The 17,203-nt window shown below is 41.4% G+C and overlaps 1 protein-coding gene across 5 annotated transcripts in view; it reads right to left on the bottom strand.

Moving 5' to 3' along the window:
- The window catches only part of TRAPPC9 (trafficking protein particle complex subunit 9), a 541,977-nt gene that overhangs the window by 177,490 nt on the left and 347,284 nt on the right, over positions 1-17,203 (bottom strand). The window lies entirely within an intron of this gene.

Below are 17,203 nucleotides of genomic sequence, written 5' to 3'. Positions count from 1 at the left end.
CTCTGCAAAATCGGTTTGGGCATCAGATCCTGCCTGGTCCCAGGGACACACGCTTACAATCCAGTGTGCCCTTTACACACCAAGTGGCCCTGGGAAGGTAACCCAAGATCCCCAACCCTCGTGTATGTGAGGACCAGGGCACCTGACCCGGAAGTAAGACAACCAGGGGACAGCATGTGCCATACAGGTGATAACTGGTCAATAACCTCTGTGTCGAAGTCAGATGTCTGCTGACTTCCGCAGGTTCGGAAGCAAGGTGCTGGGCAGCTGTACGTGGAGAACGGTATCCCAGGTATCTGTGTATGCACCTGCTGGAGCCTTACAGACTACACCCTCCTCCTCTTCAGAGCCATGAAGATACTGCAGGTTTACTCACTCCCACCCTCCTGAAAGCTCCACTGTTTTGATTTCTCTGGTCCACGAGGTAAGCAAACACACCCAAGCTCCCAGGGCCCTCTGCCACAGGAGGGGTCCATGAAATAAAGCTCTAGCCAATAAGGAGGCTTTCTCTCCCAAGTAAGAAGACCTGTCCCCGAGAGAAGGTGTTCACCCTTCAGCCTCCTCATTCCCTCCTCCTGTCCACCCTGCCCCGAGATGAACAAGAGGAGTCTGGGAGCCATGATATTGTCAGTAGCTGAAGTGGCCTCCGGACTCATCAACAAAAACCAACCCCACATGCGTCATCTGTGTTAGCCCCCATCTGTTAGATGCCCACTACAGTTAAAGCTTGCCTGAAGCCCACCCAGTATCTTAAATACCATGTACCGCAGCGGGCACATGGCAAGGAATCAGTAAGTGTGCACTGATCTGAACGGGACCGGTGTGCCCAGGACCGAGCAGATGCAGAAACCATCCCAGAACTCGGTAAGTACTTTTTCATATGGAAAAAAAGAAAGACTCGGAGAAGGATCTCTGCTCTGGGTCTTCTTCAGCTTACTGTGTCTTTAGAACGTGACCCTCCAATGGGCATCTCAATTCTCAAATTTATGTCTCCAGCTTTTGCTGCTAGCAAAGGAAGGGCAGAGGGCAAACATCCATGTGTGCCAGAACTGCCTGTACTTCATTTCATCTTGACACCCAGGGAGTCTGTCCTCCCCAGACCCGTTTACAGGAAAGGAAAGTGAAGGGTACGGCCACAACGCCAGCAAGGTGACCGACACTGCAGACTCACACCTCAAAATCCTGTGCTTTTCACGTAGATGGAAATAAATATTCCAGGGATCCCTGGGTGGCGCAGTGGTTTGGCGCTTGCCTTTGGCCCAGGGCGCGATCCTGGAGACCCGGGATCGAATCCCACATTGGGCTCCCGGTGCATGGAGCCTGCTTCTCCCTCTGCCTGTGTCTCTGCCTCTCTCTCTCTCTGTGACTATCATAAATAAATAAAAATTTAAAAAAATTTAAAAAAAGAAAGAAATATTCCAAACCTTGCTGTCTGTTCCTTCCAGAGAAGGGAACTGAGATGGAGAAGCGTGCAGTGCCCTGACTAGGGGCGTGTGCACATGCACACACATGTGCATGCACACACACGTACACCACCACCATCAGAAGGCCACAAGGCATCTGTGAAACACCGATTGCTCAAGCTGCGTACATGTAACCCACGCTCAGGGGAGGAAGGTAAAGCAGCAGCTTTCTCGTTTCTGCTGTGTATTGCTGTGAGGTGTTGTACCACACATCTTCGGAAAAGCAGGTTCACACTGGTTGATTCTAGGTTCTTTGGGTGGGAGTGTTTCCCCTAGAGGTTCAGCACTTGGAAAATATTCATTAGCTCTGACAGCTGCGTACAAGAGGCCTCTTCACTCCGCTCACAGAAAAATGAGCTTTCAAGAATGAAGATCTATTCTGCCTTTGTCATAACTTCATGAAATCTTTAATCACAGCAAAATCTTTCATCAGGAATGGGAATTCATAAAACATTTATCAGAGGAGGAAAATTGAAGTGATTTTTAAAAGCAAGGAAGAAAAGACTCCAATATACGTTGTTTCTGCTCACAGAATGCAGTAGCTAGGAAGCGGCATGGGAATGAACAGTACACCCATTTCTGCGTCCTCTAATTCTTCTGACTCACTGAATGTGGGGACCTCCTGATCTACAGTTTCTGTTCCTCCTAATAGTTGGCATCACAATGTCCTGGCAGATCTCTGCTTTCTATCTATCGCTCATAAATTAATTCGCTTTTCCTAAACTCCTAAAGGAGCATTTTGTACCCACCAAAATGTCCTTTACTCTGTGTATCTTTCTGTAACACTCTGGATGATTTTCTTCAGTTTTATGCTCCATTTGAGAACACAGTTACTTTTAATTCTAGCTTGCTTTGTTTTATTTTTTTTCTGGTTCAATCCTTCTAAAGTATATAGAAACCCAGGAAAGCTTTGAAGAACTAGACTGGAGTGAGTCTTAGAAGGACAGGTGCATCTGCCTGGGGAGGGGATGACGCTGTCGGGAGGACAGGAGACACACATTCCAGGCAAAGGAGAAGCACATGCAAACCCAGCTCCACTGAGCGAGTGTACACCGTTTCCTCTGTTAAGAATTAGGAACTGTATTACTTCCTCTAAGGAATACGACATCTGCTGAGCACCTGTTGTGTACCAGGTACTGTTCCAGGCTCTGGGAATATGGAAGGGAACAAGAAAAATGGAACACCACTTTCATGGAAATCGCACTCTTGTCATGAGAGAGGGCTGGGAAAGAGGAGGTAAGTTTACAAAATAAAACCTTTAGTCATTTCTACAAAATGAGGAAAAACACATTCAAAAGGTTGTTGAGTAGCAGGTAAAGACACACCCCACAATCAATAACACTCTATTTATCAACTAAAAAGTTACAAAATAATTTTTAAGAAAGTGTATTTATAGTAGCAATGCATCTAGGAATAAATCTTTTTAAAACTGTGAAATGGGGATCCCTGGGTGGCGCAGCGGTTTGGCGCCTGCCTTTGGCCCAGGGCGCGATCCTGGAGACCCGGGATCGAATCCCACATCAGGCTCCCGGTGCATGGAGCCTGCTTCTCCCTCCGCCTGTGTCTCTGCCTCTCTCTCTCTCTCTGTGACTATCATAAATAAATAAAAAATTAAAAAAAAAATTTAAAACTGTGAAATGTTTATGGAGAATAGTTTAAAAGTTTTATAGAATAGTATTAAAGGTGATGAATAAACCCAGAAATGTATTATGTTCAAGGATGGGAAGACAATATTTTTAATTAAGTCACCTCTTTTGAAATGTCTATAAATTCAATGAAATCAAATACAAAATCCCAACAAAGTTTCAGTTTTAATCAAAGTTGACTCACTGATTTAAAATTTGTATGTAAGACCAAGGGGCCAAGAATATACAGAACAATGGTCAGGAAGATGTTTGGAAGGGACTTGGCCAACTAGGTATCAAGAACTGTTATAAAACTGTATAATGAAGGCACTGCTGGGGCCATGATATGCAAATTCATCAGTGGAAAAAATTAGCCCCAAAACAGATCTACGAATATAAGGCAACTAGATAAATGACTGAAGTAGGAGTATTGATTAATTAGAAGATTCAATAAATAGTGCTGGTGCGCATGAATATGCAGACACACAGATAAATTATATCCCTACCTCACGCCATGAACAAAAATAAATTTCAAGTAGATTTAATTGGGATGCCTGGGTGGCTCAGTGATTGAGCATCTGCCTTCGGCTCAGGGCATGACCCCGGGGTCCTGGGATCGAGTCCCACATCAGGCTCCCTGCAGGGAGCCTGCTTCTCCCTCTGCCTATGTCTCTGCCTCTCTCTCTGTGTCTCTCATGAATAAATAAAATCTTTAAAAAAACAAAGAGATTTAATAACTAAATGTTAAAAAATAAATTTCAAATAGCTCATATAACTAAATGTGTAAATCCTGTAGAAACAAAATAGGTAAACCTAAATCCAAACATTTCAAGAATTATATTAAGTATAATAAAGGTCTAAACATTATAATTAATAGAAATTGTCAGAATAGACTAAGAAAACAAGATTGAACTGGATGTTATCTAGAAAAATCCACTTTAATGATAGGCTAAAAATACAGGAATGGAAAAAATATGCCAAACAAATTTTAATTAAAAAAAAACCTGGAGTATTATATTAGTATCAGACACTTCAGGGTATACTTCAGAGCAGGAAAAATATGCAGAGATAAAGAGAAAAGTTATATAATGATAAAAGCACTAATTCACTACAAACATATAATAATTCTTAACATAAGAATTCACCTAGATTCAGAAGTTTCAAAAATACATGAAGAAAAAAACTGAAAGAAGAAATACACAAAGTTAGGGTTGAAGACTTCATTTCTCTCTTAGCAATCTGACACAGCAAGTAGACATAAAATCAGCGAGGATTCAAAAAAAAAATCAGCGAGGATATAGAAGAAACAACGCTATCAACCACCTGGATCTGACACTTAGAGACTACTCCACCCAACAACAGAACACACATACTTCTCAAGCATTCAGCAACATTCACCAGAAGACAGACCCTATTCTAGACCATGAAAAAAAATTTCTAATGAAAACTATGTTCATAAAATCACTATACACAGGTATTTACAGCAGCTCTATTCATAATCGCAAAAAGGTAGGAACAATCCAAAATATCCTTCAACTGATGAGAGAATTCACAAACTACAGTACACCTATATAGTGGAAATCGCAACAATGACAAAAAAAAAAAAATCCAAGGACTGATATGTTCAACAATATCGGATGATCTCAAAATTAATACGGTCATTGAAAAAAGTTTACATATAGCATGATTCCATTTATATAACATTCTGGGAAAGTCAAGACAGTGATGGAGAACAGATCAGTGGTCACTGCTGAGGGGTGGGGCAGGCTAAAATTATAAGGGGTAGCACGATGAATGAATGTTTGGGGGTGTTTTTATCCTGACTGTAGTGAACACATGAATCTATGAGTTAGAATTCATAAAACTGTACATCAGAAAGTCAATTTTATTGTGTGTCAATTTAAATTTTTTTAGATTGATGGAATTTAAAAATTAACATCATAATGAATCTAATGAGCTCTAGTGCATAACATTTGTTGTGAACATCAGTTTGTATCTTGGTGGCTGTAACATCTTAGGCAAGTCATTTAATTTCTCTGAGCCTTAGTTTTTCCCCAAGGGGAGCAAGAGTGCCTATATCATAAAATTATTAGGAGGCTCTAATGGAAAAATAGGTGAAAGTGCCTTACTAAATTATAAGGAGGAAAAAAACTGAAGCAGAATATTACATAGACACAAGAGGTGGTGCTTATTATTAGCTTGGTAGCTGTCAGCGGAGCAGCAAAGGGAAAGCACACAACCCTGCCAACAAAGCAATCCCAGCTAATTATTCAATATTGACTCAGCTAAAAGTGAGCATGAGAAATTCCCACGCCAAGGTCTGAGTCTGCCTAAAAACCATGGTGCCTCAACCAGAAAGTAAGCAGTGCTCTTTCTCTCCTCAACCCCCCAGAATCCGGTATCTCTGGGGCCACCCAGGATCCAAACATTAGTGTTCAGTCATTCTAAGGAGTACAGTCAAGTGAGCAAACACAAAACCAAAACATGCAGGGATGGCCACATACACCACTGGCCAAAACCATGTGGTCTTTTATCAAAATCCTGTAAGCCTTATTTTCTCAATATGTCTTCTTTCCAGAAAAAAATCAGTACCCAATTTGAAGATGGCAGGAAGGATCTCTGTTTCTAACATTTCATTTATAAGTTCTTAAATACTGTTTTAAAAACTTCCCTACAAGATATTTGGGATGGCCATAATTGCAAGGACACACAATAACAAATATCAGCAAGACTGTGAAGAAACCGGAACCCTCAAATACTGAGGTGGGAATGCAAAATGGTGCAGCCACTTTGCAAAACAGTCTGGCAGCTCCTTAAATAATTAAATATAGAGTTGCCATATGATCCAATAATTCCACTCCTAGGTATATCCAGGAGAAATAAAAACCTATCCACACAGGAGCTTGTGCAGAAATATTCAAAAGACTGTTATTCATAATGGCTCCAAACTGGAATCAACCCAAATGTCCATCAACTAATGAATGGATAGACAAAACGTAATATATCCACACAATGGAATATTATTCAGCCCTAAAAATAAATGGCGTGATACTTCACTGTGGGTGAACCTTGGAAACACTACGCTAAGTGAAAGAAGACAGTCACACACTGCATAATCCCACTTACATAAAATATGCAGAACAGACAAATCTGCAGACAGAGAATAGATTTGCAGTTGCCTGGATGGAGGATGGGAGCCACTGGTAACGGGTATGGGGCTTCTTTTGGGAGGATGGAAAGTTCTAAATTTAGACTGTGGTGATGACTGAACAACTCTGAGTCTACTAAAACACTAAATTACAGTTTAAGTGGGTGGACTGTATGGTATGTAAATGACGTTTCAATAAAGATGCTTAAATAGAAAGCACACATTTGAGAGGCTGAGCGTCCAGGACGCAGTGTTTTCAGGAGCCCCTGGCGCTCAGAGAAAACACCCTCACGGCTCGCTCGCAGCACTGTTTCATCTTCCAACAGACCAGCACCGCGCCACAGCAGCGGAGAAGACCCCACCACCCAGTCTCCGCTGTATCGCCCAACCTGTACTCATAACAGACCATGGGTAAGAGACAGGAGCCAGGAAGAGGAGTGTGAGATTGAGTCTCAGGTGACTGTCACCAGGTATGTGAGCTGGGCACATAAGGACACCTGTGCCTCACAAAGATAACACATAATGATGAGCACGTCCAATGTGGCTTTTCATTTTCTGGGAATGACGACAAGCCGAATTCAAACAGGATTGCTTATAGAAAAGTTCTTGCAAATAGCTACCTGAAATTGCTTCATGCGTCACCACTTGAAATTCACTCTGTTATGATTAAACAAACAAACCAGTAAAACTATAAAAATGCAAAACGCAAGAATTCTAAACATAAGGTTGCAAATAAAACTCTGGCCAACTGTTGCTTTTATAGAATCTACCTTTATACGTATGTTCAAATCCTTAAATCAAACATGACATAGGTACTTTTTTTTTTTTTTTAAGACTTCACTTATTTGAGAGAGAGTGAGAGCATAAGCAGAGGAAGGGGCAGCAGACTCCCTGCTGAGCAGGGAGCGCTATGTGGGGCTCAATCCCAGACCCCAAGATCATGACCTGAGCTGAAGGCAGATGCTTAACCAACTGAGCCACCCAGGCACCCCATGACATAGGCACTTTTAATTGAAATCTAAAAATCAGACTTTTAAAATATATTAGTGTATATTATTTGTTAAATAGAAACATTTTAACTTTCTTAATTAAGTTTACTGTTATAAAATGAACACCAGTATGTAACATTTCATGACACAACCATCTATGATAAAATACAAATCACTTAAAACTATTGATTTTAATGGTTTAATACTTCTTATAGTAGGACATAAAAGTCCCCTCAAGTGAACAGAAACAGAAAAATGAGAGGTAGTCACTGGGAGGTGATACCTGGAACCAGAGAGTGCTAAATAGAGTCAGTTCCAATCTAGATGGAACATCCAGCTGCTCCAGCCCATGACAGGCTGGGTCTCACCTCCCGGCCTTCATAGGTCTGTGTTAACAGGTGGAAAGACAATGAAAGGTGTGCTCATCATTTCAGAGGATACAAGCCAACAGGTGCTGGGGTGGCAGGGTAGATAAAGCTCCCTCCAACACGTCATGCTAACTCACCGAACTGCCATGGCACCTGGGGGCAGAGGGGCTGTGTGTGGCCGGCAACACCAGCCAGATAGGTTCTCCAAGAAGCAAGGCAGCCCTCCTTGTGTCCCCTGGGCACTCCTCACAGCCCTGCCTCAGTGGCCACCAAGAGAGGGGCACTGATGCAGCGGCAGGCTTCCCTGTCTCATGGCCCACCTAGATGGGTTCACTAGCTGGACCACCCGTCGGCCCCTCACACATGGCACGAAGGTGAGTCCCCCACTCTGCACTGGACCATCCTCCTGGAGAACCTGAGATGTGTAGCCCCCACTGAGAGCCACATCTAAACAATACAAGTACCAAAGAGGGAGCAGGGCAGCTTGCGTCAGAGACACATGGGGCTCTCCCAAGCACAGACACCAGAGCAAAGCACAGAGCACAGCTCTCCAGGAGCTCTGTATCGGGGGACCGGTCCTCTCATGGCCTACTACGTCTCCTTGATGTTAAATACGTTGCTATTGTCTCTATGTTAGAAAAAAAAAATTTGAAAAGTTCATTAAATATTACAAAGGGAGGTCTTAATTTGGCACTTCAGGTAATTTTCTCAATATTTATTTCCCACATTTCCCAACTGCAGACCTATTTTATATCCTACTGGGGAAGGTGGGATGTGGGCTGCATAGGATCACTCTGGATGTTTTTGCAACTTCCTATAAATCTATAACTGTTACAAAATAAATTGAAAAAAGTGATTCAGGTCTGAATCAAACCAACAGAATTCTAAACGTCATTTCATTTCCTGTCCTCTCAGGAGAGGAGGAGGAAAGAGTCTTTTGCTTCCTATGTGTAGCTGGTAATAAGTACTCCTGTGTAAAAGATGAAGCTGCTCTCTGGTGCTTCTGGGCAGGCGGGGCCAAGCCAGGCTAAGACACAGCCCCATCAGCAGCCGCCACGGTCCACCCCAGCACCCCGCCCTGCCCATGACTCCCCATCACGGGACCTCGTGAACTGTCCTGCCTCCACTTCCCCAAAGAACTCCTGTCAGACCTCCTATAACCACCCCATGCAAATTCAGCCGTTTTCTTCAAAGTTCCCACCACACACTGTTCACATCCCCACTGTAGCATCTCTTTAACAATTCCATTGAGTACCGACTGCTTATTTTACTGGCTTGGTGCTACCGACACAGAGTGAGTCCAGAAGCGCCTGCCTGCAGGGAGCAGACGGGAAGGTGGGGAACAGGCAGACAGACCTCCCAGGTGTGCTGAGCTGAGTGACAGCCTAAGGAAGTCCATAGGGCCTGCTGCAGCAAAGCTGTTTGTTCTGTGTTCAAATCACCAATTCACCCCCTTCTCCCTTGAATCTGGCACACAATTAGAACACGTACATGTGCACACACAAGCAAGAAAAAGGACGACCGCCCATTTGCAATTATCTACCTTGCATCAGGCACTAGATGTTAGTACTTCACATACATTTTGCAGACCCTACCACAACTCTGCAAGATCAATGTCATCTCTGCTTCAAGATAAAGAAATAAAAGCCATTTGCTCAAGACCGCAGTGCAAATAAGCAGTAGAATCAAAATCTGAAATCAGATACAGGTACATTTCCTTCTGAATCCTCGCGCTTGTTAAAATTCTAAATTCTTGTTAAACTTAAAACCAACTTAATAAATAAACCTAGCAACTTGAAAAAGATCGACCATGATAAAACCCAACATTAAGATTGCCTTTATTATGAGTCTGTGAGCACATGTTCCCCACGGGGTTGAGCTGTCTTACCCCATGGGGGGAAATGGAATATATCTAAGTGGCCAGGGATAAGTGCTGTGATGTGTCAAGTGGTATGATTTCTATTAATAATGTAATAATGATTACACCCTACGCCCTGCTCAGAGGAGAGTATTTTTCACATAACTCAGAGTAGCAATGCATGAGATTGGATCATTTATTTTAACAGGCTAGAAAAAGATTGCTCCCCAGGAGAGAGGAGGGCTGGGCACAGAGACAGGGGTGGCATAGCCCAATCCATTTCAATCTGGTCCCTAACAACATACCAACCAGCTTTGTATTAAAAAGAAAAAAAATCAATCTCAAAATAACTGATCTCCTAAATAAAAGTCAGCTGAGACCCATGTACACCCAAGGGAGAAGAGGGGAGAAGAGCCATGAGAATCCCACCTCCCCCCCACCATCTATACTGTGCTTTGCTGTCAAGAACGCACCTGCCTCCTCCATGGCATAACCTGCTTCTAGTAACAGCCCAGTGAGGTGAGCAGGACCACACTGAGCACCCCAGTCAGCGGCAGGAAGGTGGACCTGGGGGAGCCAGGTCCTCCAAAGATGTGGCAGGGGTAAGGGGCAGAATAAAGAACCGAGCACTCCCCGTTCAGAGGACAGCTGGCAGAAAGCCTGGGTTTGGGTGCCAAGAACGTTCTAATGCACACCACATCTCCTCCACTCACGGACCTGCAGCTCAGGTTACAGCGACATCCCCAGACAGCAATGCCCACTTCAAAGGGTTCTCTGGAGTTTAAAGGGACATCGAGCCCAACAGACCCAGGACACTCCCGAGAATACAGTAGGCCCTGAATAAATAGGATTTCCCTTCCCCCTTTTTCTCCGTTTTAAAAACACTCTCATTTAAAAACTACCAGTGAGAAAAACTTCATAAATTATCAATATTCATGAGAGGAACAGATACACAAACCATCCCAAGGAGCAAAACGATGGAATATCCATTTGTATTTTGGTTTCAGAGTAGAGGAGGTTCCATTTATGCCAGCAATAGTTATCTTTTGATGTCTATGTGGCTTCTTTGTGCATCAAAATCAGCTTGAATCTCCACACAGGCCCCACATACAGCAGGCCATCCAGCTGGCTGTGCTGCAGAGGCCTTGAAGCCATGATACATGGATGCCAGTCTGTCACCAGCAAGCTGTGAGGACCCAGGCAAATCACAGAACGTCTCTGGACCTCGTTTATAATGCAAATGTGTGGAAATAGGACATCTCTGGGGATGCCTGACTCTAAAATGACACGATGCTAACAAAAAAAATCTTCATCTGTGAGCAAGATGGAAAATAATGAATTCACAATACACTGTGTCACGTCAACTTCAATAAAGTGCAAAAACTGAATGCCCAAATTAAATGCATGATAATTCTGCTATATTCTAGGCCATGCGATTTATATGGGTCTCTAAGGAAAATAGAGCCTAAATAATTTTTTTTAAAGTCATGCCTTTTACACAAGAGACATCTGAATAAATGTAGTCTTGGTATTTTACACCTATGGATCTTCTTCTTGTTTCGATGAGGTTATGTCTCGATAAACCCATCATAAGTTGAAAATATCCTAAGTTGAAACGTGTTGAATGCACTAGCCTACCAAATGTCACACTAGGTCTGGCCTACCTTAAATGCATTCAGAACACTTACATTAGTCTACAGTTGGGCAAAAACATCTGGCAATGCCTATTTTATGGTATCTCATGTAATTTATTGAACTCTGTGCTACAAAGTGACAAACAGAAGGGCCGTGTGTGTGTGTGTGTGTGTGTGTGTGTGTGCAGAACGGCTGCCAGTCTGCCAGCTGTCGACACTGGCTGACTGAGGGCCACAGCTCCCTGCCTCTGCCCAGAATGACAAGCAAGTATCCACACATCACTGGCCCTGGAAAACATCCAAATTCCAAGTTCCAAGAATGGTTTCTACTGAATTCGGATCACTTGCACACCATTTTAAGGTTAAGAAATCCTAAGTCAAGTCATCGTTAAGTCAAGGACTTCCTATACTCGTTCAAACATTTCTTTAGTTTCATGTGGCCATGGGCCACAGGTGCCGAGCCTTGAGGTCCATGATTAAAAACCTGGCTCAGGACTGCACAGAGCACAAAATCTGGCCAAGGAAACAGAAGCCCCATGTTGGCAACACTCCCCTACTCCTCCGAGGGAATGGGTGGGGAATAGGTGGTAAAACCCTAATTCTTCAAGAATTAGGACACTGGTTCATTTCTTATGCCACCTTCCCAGGCTTCTCCAGTATTTATGTGTGTATACACACACACACATATGTGTATATACACACGTATATGTATACACACACACACACACACACTTTTTAAAGATTTTATTTATTCATGAGAGACACACAGAAAGAGGCAGGAACACAGGCAGAGGGAGAAGCAAGCTCCCTGCAGGGAGCCCGCGGTGGTACTCAATCCTGGGACTCCGAGATCATGCCCTGAGCCTAAGGCAGACACTCAACTGCTGAGCTACCCAGGCGTTCCTATATACGTATCTTTTACACATGAGCAACAAAATTTTAAAGTCAAGGTATAATTTAGATACAATGAAATAATGAGCTTTATGTTTGCCTACAATCCTGTAACCCTCACCTCCATCAAGATACACAACATTTCATCAGCTCAAAAAGACACTCTTCCTTCTAGAGTGACAACCTGCTGAAGTTTGCTCGGCACTGCCAGCTCTCCGGGGGCAAGAGTATCTCAGAGCTAAGACCTGGGAAGTCCCAGGCAAAGTGGGACAGTCAGCAACCTGATCCCCACAAGTCAATTCCTGCCCTGGGCCAACCTCAACCTATGGCCAACCACGGTTCAGACTTCTTTTTCCAGACAATGAGTTTTCCTGTTCTAGAAACTGGTATAAATGGAGTCATACAGAGATTAGCATCATGATTTTGAGATTATTCCATGTTGTTGCACATCCCAGTAGCTCATTTTATTTGAAGACTATTCCTCTGCATGGGTATGTCACAGATCGTTTATCCCTTCCACTGCCGACAGGCATTTGGAGTTGTCTCCAGTTTGGGGTTATTACAAAGAAAGCAGTTATGAAAATTCTTGTAGGAATCCTTTTGTGAATATAAATGTCTATTTCTCTTCAGCAAGTACCTGCTAGGTCTTTGGGTAGGTAGATGCCACACTCCATGAGGAATTGCCTGACCAATGTGTGAAGTGTTGGTGCCATGTTATACTCCCAGAAGTAATTTACGGAGCCTCCAGCTGTTTCACGTTCTTACCAGCGTTTGGAATCGTCAGTCTGTCATTAGAGGGTAGACAGTGGCATCTAACTGTGGTTATAATTTGTACTTCCCTGATGATGAGTGATGTTGAGTACCTTCAGGTAAGTATGAGCCATCTGTATACCTTCCTTTGTGAATATCTGCTCAAATCTTCTGCCCATTTTTTGATGGTCTCAGTGTCTATTTTTAAAGACTTCACGATGTATGTCAGATACAAGACTTCTGTGGCACAAATATGTAGCACACATTTTCTCCCGGCATGCAGCTTGCCTTTTGATGAGGTGAAGTTTTTAATTTTAACAAAATCCATTTTATCAACTTTGTTTTATGGTTACTAGTTTCTGATCCCATCTGAGAAATCTTTGCACCAAAGTTACAAAGATACTTTGTTACTTTTTCTTTGAAAAGGGTTATAGTTTTTTTCATTTAGGTCTAGAAACCATCTCAAATGAATTTTTGTATGTGATGTGATCTACAGGGGAAAGCTATTTTTTCCCCCACATATGTATCCAGTTCTTCCAGCACCATTTCTTGAAAAACCTTTTCATTCCACATCAAGTTCTTTTCATGCCTTCTTAAAAATCAGTTGGTCAGGGACACCTGTGTGACACAGTTGGTTAAGTGTCTGAATCTTGCTTTTGGCTCAGGTCTGATCTCAGGGTCATGAGATCGAGGCCCACGACAAGCTCTAAGCTTAGTGTGGAGTCCACTTAAGCTTCTCCCTCTCCCTCTGCCCCTCCCCGCTGTGCGCTCTCTCTCTCTCTCTCTCTCAAATAAGTAAATCTTTAAAAAAAAATCAATTGGTCATATATGAGAAAGCCTATTTCTGGACTATTATGATCCATCAATCCCTTTGCCTATCTTTATAACAATAATACTTTCTTAATTACTGTAACATTATATTAAGTCTTAAAATCATACCCTACACCCTCCAACTTATTTTTTTGTCAAGACACATGTCTGGTCCATTGGCAAAAGCCAGTTTCATCTTGAAGTAATTTCTTTAAAAAACTTGTCAACTGCACTAAAACAAACAAACAAAACAAAATCCCTGGGATTTTCATTGGAATTACACTGAATTTATAATCCAATTTGGGAAAACTGGTATCTTAGTAATAATTGATTCTTCCAATCAACAAACATGGTATACCTCCCTAATTATTTAAGTGCTAATTTCCCTGACCTGTGCTTTATCATTTACAAGGTAGAGACCATATTTAAAAAGACTTACCCTTAAATGTTATATTTTTTATTACATTTTCAAAATTTCATTTCAAATTAATTGCTAGTATATAAAACTACAACTGATTCCTGAATACGGTATCATCCCACAATCTTACTAACTTGACTTATTAGTGCTTATAATATCTTTGCGTGGTAATCTCTTAGAATATTTATGTGATCACATGTATCATGCACACACGTGAAAAATAACTGTATTTCACTTCCAATTTATATTGCCTTAATTATTTTGTCATCTCACTGCTCTGATTAGGTAGGACTGGTAGAAAAGTAATGAATACACTGGCAAAAGCAAACATACTCACCCCAACTGATCCTGATCATAGAGGAAAAGTGCTCAGTCTTTCACAATTAAGTACAATGTTAACTATATAATTTGAGGAGTTTTTAGATGGCCTAGACCAGGTTGCCAGAAGTTCTCCAAACCTTGTTTATGGACACTTTCTATCATAAGTGTTGAATTTTGTTATATGATTTTGTTGTTGTTGTTCAACTGACGTCTCATTTTTCTCCTTTATTCTATCAGTATATAACTTAATGGGCTGATTTTTCAATGGTAAAGCCACCTTTTGTTGCTGGATGAAACCCAAACTGTTCATCTTGTGTTCTTTGATATTGCTGGAGGTGATTCATTAGTATTTGGTTCTGAATTTTTACAATTATGCATATGAGGACACTGTCACAATACTTTCTCATAATGTCTCTGTGGATTTGGCATCACGGTGAAGACAGTGTCATAAAATGAGAATGTGAAGTATTCCCTCCATTGTCTACTTCTAGAAGAATTTTTGTAGAAGTAGTATTATTTCTTTCTTAAAAGCTTGATGTAGGGATGTCTGGGTGGCTCAGTGGTTGACCATCTGCCTTCAGCTCGGCATGATCCTGGGGTGCAGGATCAATTCCCACATCAGGTTCCCTGTGGGGAGGCTGCTTCTCCCTCTGCCTGTGTCTCTGCCTCTCTCTCTCATGAATAAATAAATAAAATGTTTTTTTTTAAAAAAGCTTGATGTATTTCATAGTGAAATCATCTGAGCCTTATGTTATCTTTAGTTAAGAATTTAAACTCTAACTGGTATGTGGCTATCTCAGGGACTCTATTTCTTCTCATGTCAATTGTAGTAATTTTTGTCTTTCAAAACATTTTGATTTGTAAAATTTATTGGAATATGATTTATCATAAAATACTTTCTATTATTCTTTTATTAGTATGTGTAGAATCTGCAATGATTCATTCACAGTATTAGGAATTGGTGCTTTCTCTTTTTATTTTGATTGTTCTGGCTATGGTTTATTAATTTTATTAATCTTTCCAAATAATCAACTTTTGGTTGCATTGACTTTATTTTTTTTTCATTTTCTATTTCATTGATAACTACTCTTTACTATTTTTTAGAACCAAACTTTTTTTTTATGGAAACAAAAGAAAAAATATAGTTTAATGGTCAGAGCAAATTATAAACCCAGAGTCAAGTCTTGAGTGCTTAATATCTAAAATCTACAAAGATGTGTGGTTGAAACATTTGCTCTCTATAACAATCCTCATTTTAACTTTTTTCTTTCCTTTTTTTAAAAAATTCAATTAGCCAACATATAGTACATCATTAGTCTCAGATGTAGTTGCATGTAACATCCAATGCTCACCACATCAGACGTCCATCCTCCTTAAAGCCCATCATCCAATTACCCCATCCCTCCACCCACCACCCCTCCAGCAACCCTCAGTTTGTTTTCCAGAGTTAAGAGTCTCTCCTGGTTTTGTCTCTCTTATTTCTTCCAGTTTTCCCTCCCTTTTCTTATGATCCTCTGCACTGTTTCTTACATTCCACATAATTGAAACCACATGGTAATTGTCATGCTCTGACTGACTTATTTCACTCAGCATAACACCCTCCAGTTCTATCCATTTTGATGTAAATGGTAAGTATTCATCCTTTCTGATGGCTGAGTAATGTTCTTTGCATATATAGACCACATCTTTTTTATCCATTCATCTGTTGATGGGCATTTCAGCTCCTTCCAAGTTTGGCTATTGTGGACACTGCTGCTATGATTGCAAGTGCCCCTTTGGATCATTACATTTGTATCTTTGGGGTAAACACCTAGTAGTGCAATTGTTGGATTGTAGGGTCGCTCTATTTTTAACTTTTTGAAGAACCTCCATACTGTTTTCCAGACTGGCTGTACCAGTTTGCATTTCCACCAACAATGAAAAAGGGTTCCTCTTGTCCACATCCTCACCACTATTTGTTGTTTCCTGTCTTACTAATTTTAGCTATTCTGACTGGTGTGAGGTGGTATCTCATTGCAGTTTTGATTTATATTTTCCTGATGTCAAGTGACATTGAGCATTTTTTCATGTGTCTGTTGACCATTTGTGTATCTTCTTTGGAGGAATGTCCATTCATGTCTTCTGCCCACTTCTTGATGGGATTCTTTGGGTTTTTTGGGATGTTGACCTTGATAAGTTCTTTAAAGATCTTGGATATTAGCCCTTTATCTGATCTGTCATTTGCAAATATCTTCTCCCATTCCACAGGTTGTCTTTTAGTTTTGTTGTTTCCTTTGCTTTGCAGAAGCTTTTTATCTTGATGAAGTCCCAATAGTTCATTTTGCTTTTGTTTCCCTTGCCTTTGGAGACATAACTAATAAGAAGTTGCTGCAGCTGAGGTCAAAGAGGCTGCTGCCTGTGTTCTCCTCTAGGATTTTGATGGATTCCTGTCTCACGTTTAGGTCTTTCATCCAGAGAATGGTCCTGTTTCATTCTTCTGCATGTGGCTCTCCAATTTTCCCAGCACCATTTATTGAAGAGGCTGTCTTTTTCCATTGTATATTCTTTTCTGCTTTTTCGAAGATTAGTTGACCATAGATTTGAGCGTCCATTTCTGGGTTCTCTATTCTGTTCCACTGATCTATGCATCCGTTTTTGTGCCCGGATCTGTCTTGATGATCAGAGCTTTGTAATATAGCTTGAAGTCAGGGATTGTGATGCCACCAGCTTTGGTTTCCTTTTTCAACATCCATCTGGCTGTTCGAGGTCTTTTCCAGTTCCATACAAATTTTAGGATTATTTGTTCCAGCTCTGTGAAAAATGTTGATGGTGTTTTGATCAGGATTGCAGTGAATGTGTAGATTGTTCTGGGTAACATAGACATAAAAATATTTATTCTTCCAATCCATGAACATGGAATATTTTTCCATCCCTCTGTGTCTTTCTCAA

This window comes from Vulpes lagopus, chromosome 9 (genome assembly GCF_018345385.1).
Source record: "Vulpes lagopus strain Blue_001 chromosome 9, ASM1834538v1, whole genome shotgun sequence".
Lineage (NCBI taxonomy): Eukaryota > Metazoa > Chordata > Mammalia > Carnivora > Canidae > Vulpes > Vulpes lagopus.
Note: the sequence above shows the minus strand (reverse complement) of the source record. Positions and strands in the feature narration are given on the sequence as shown.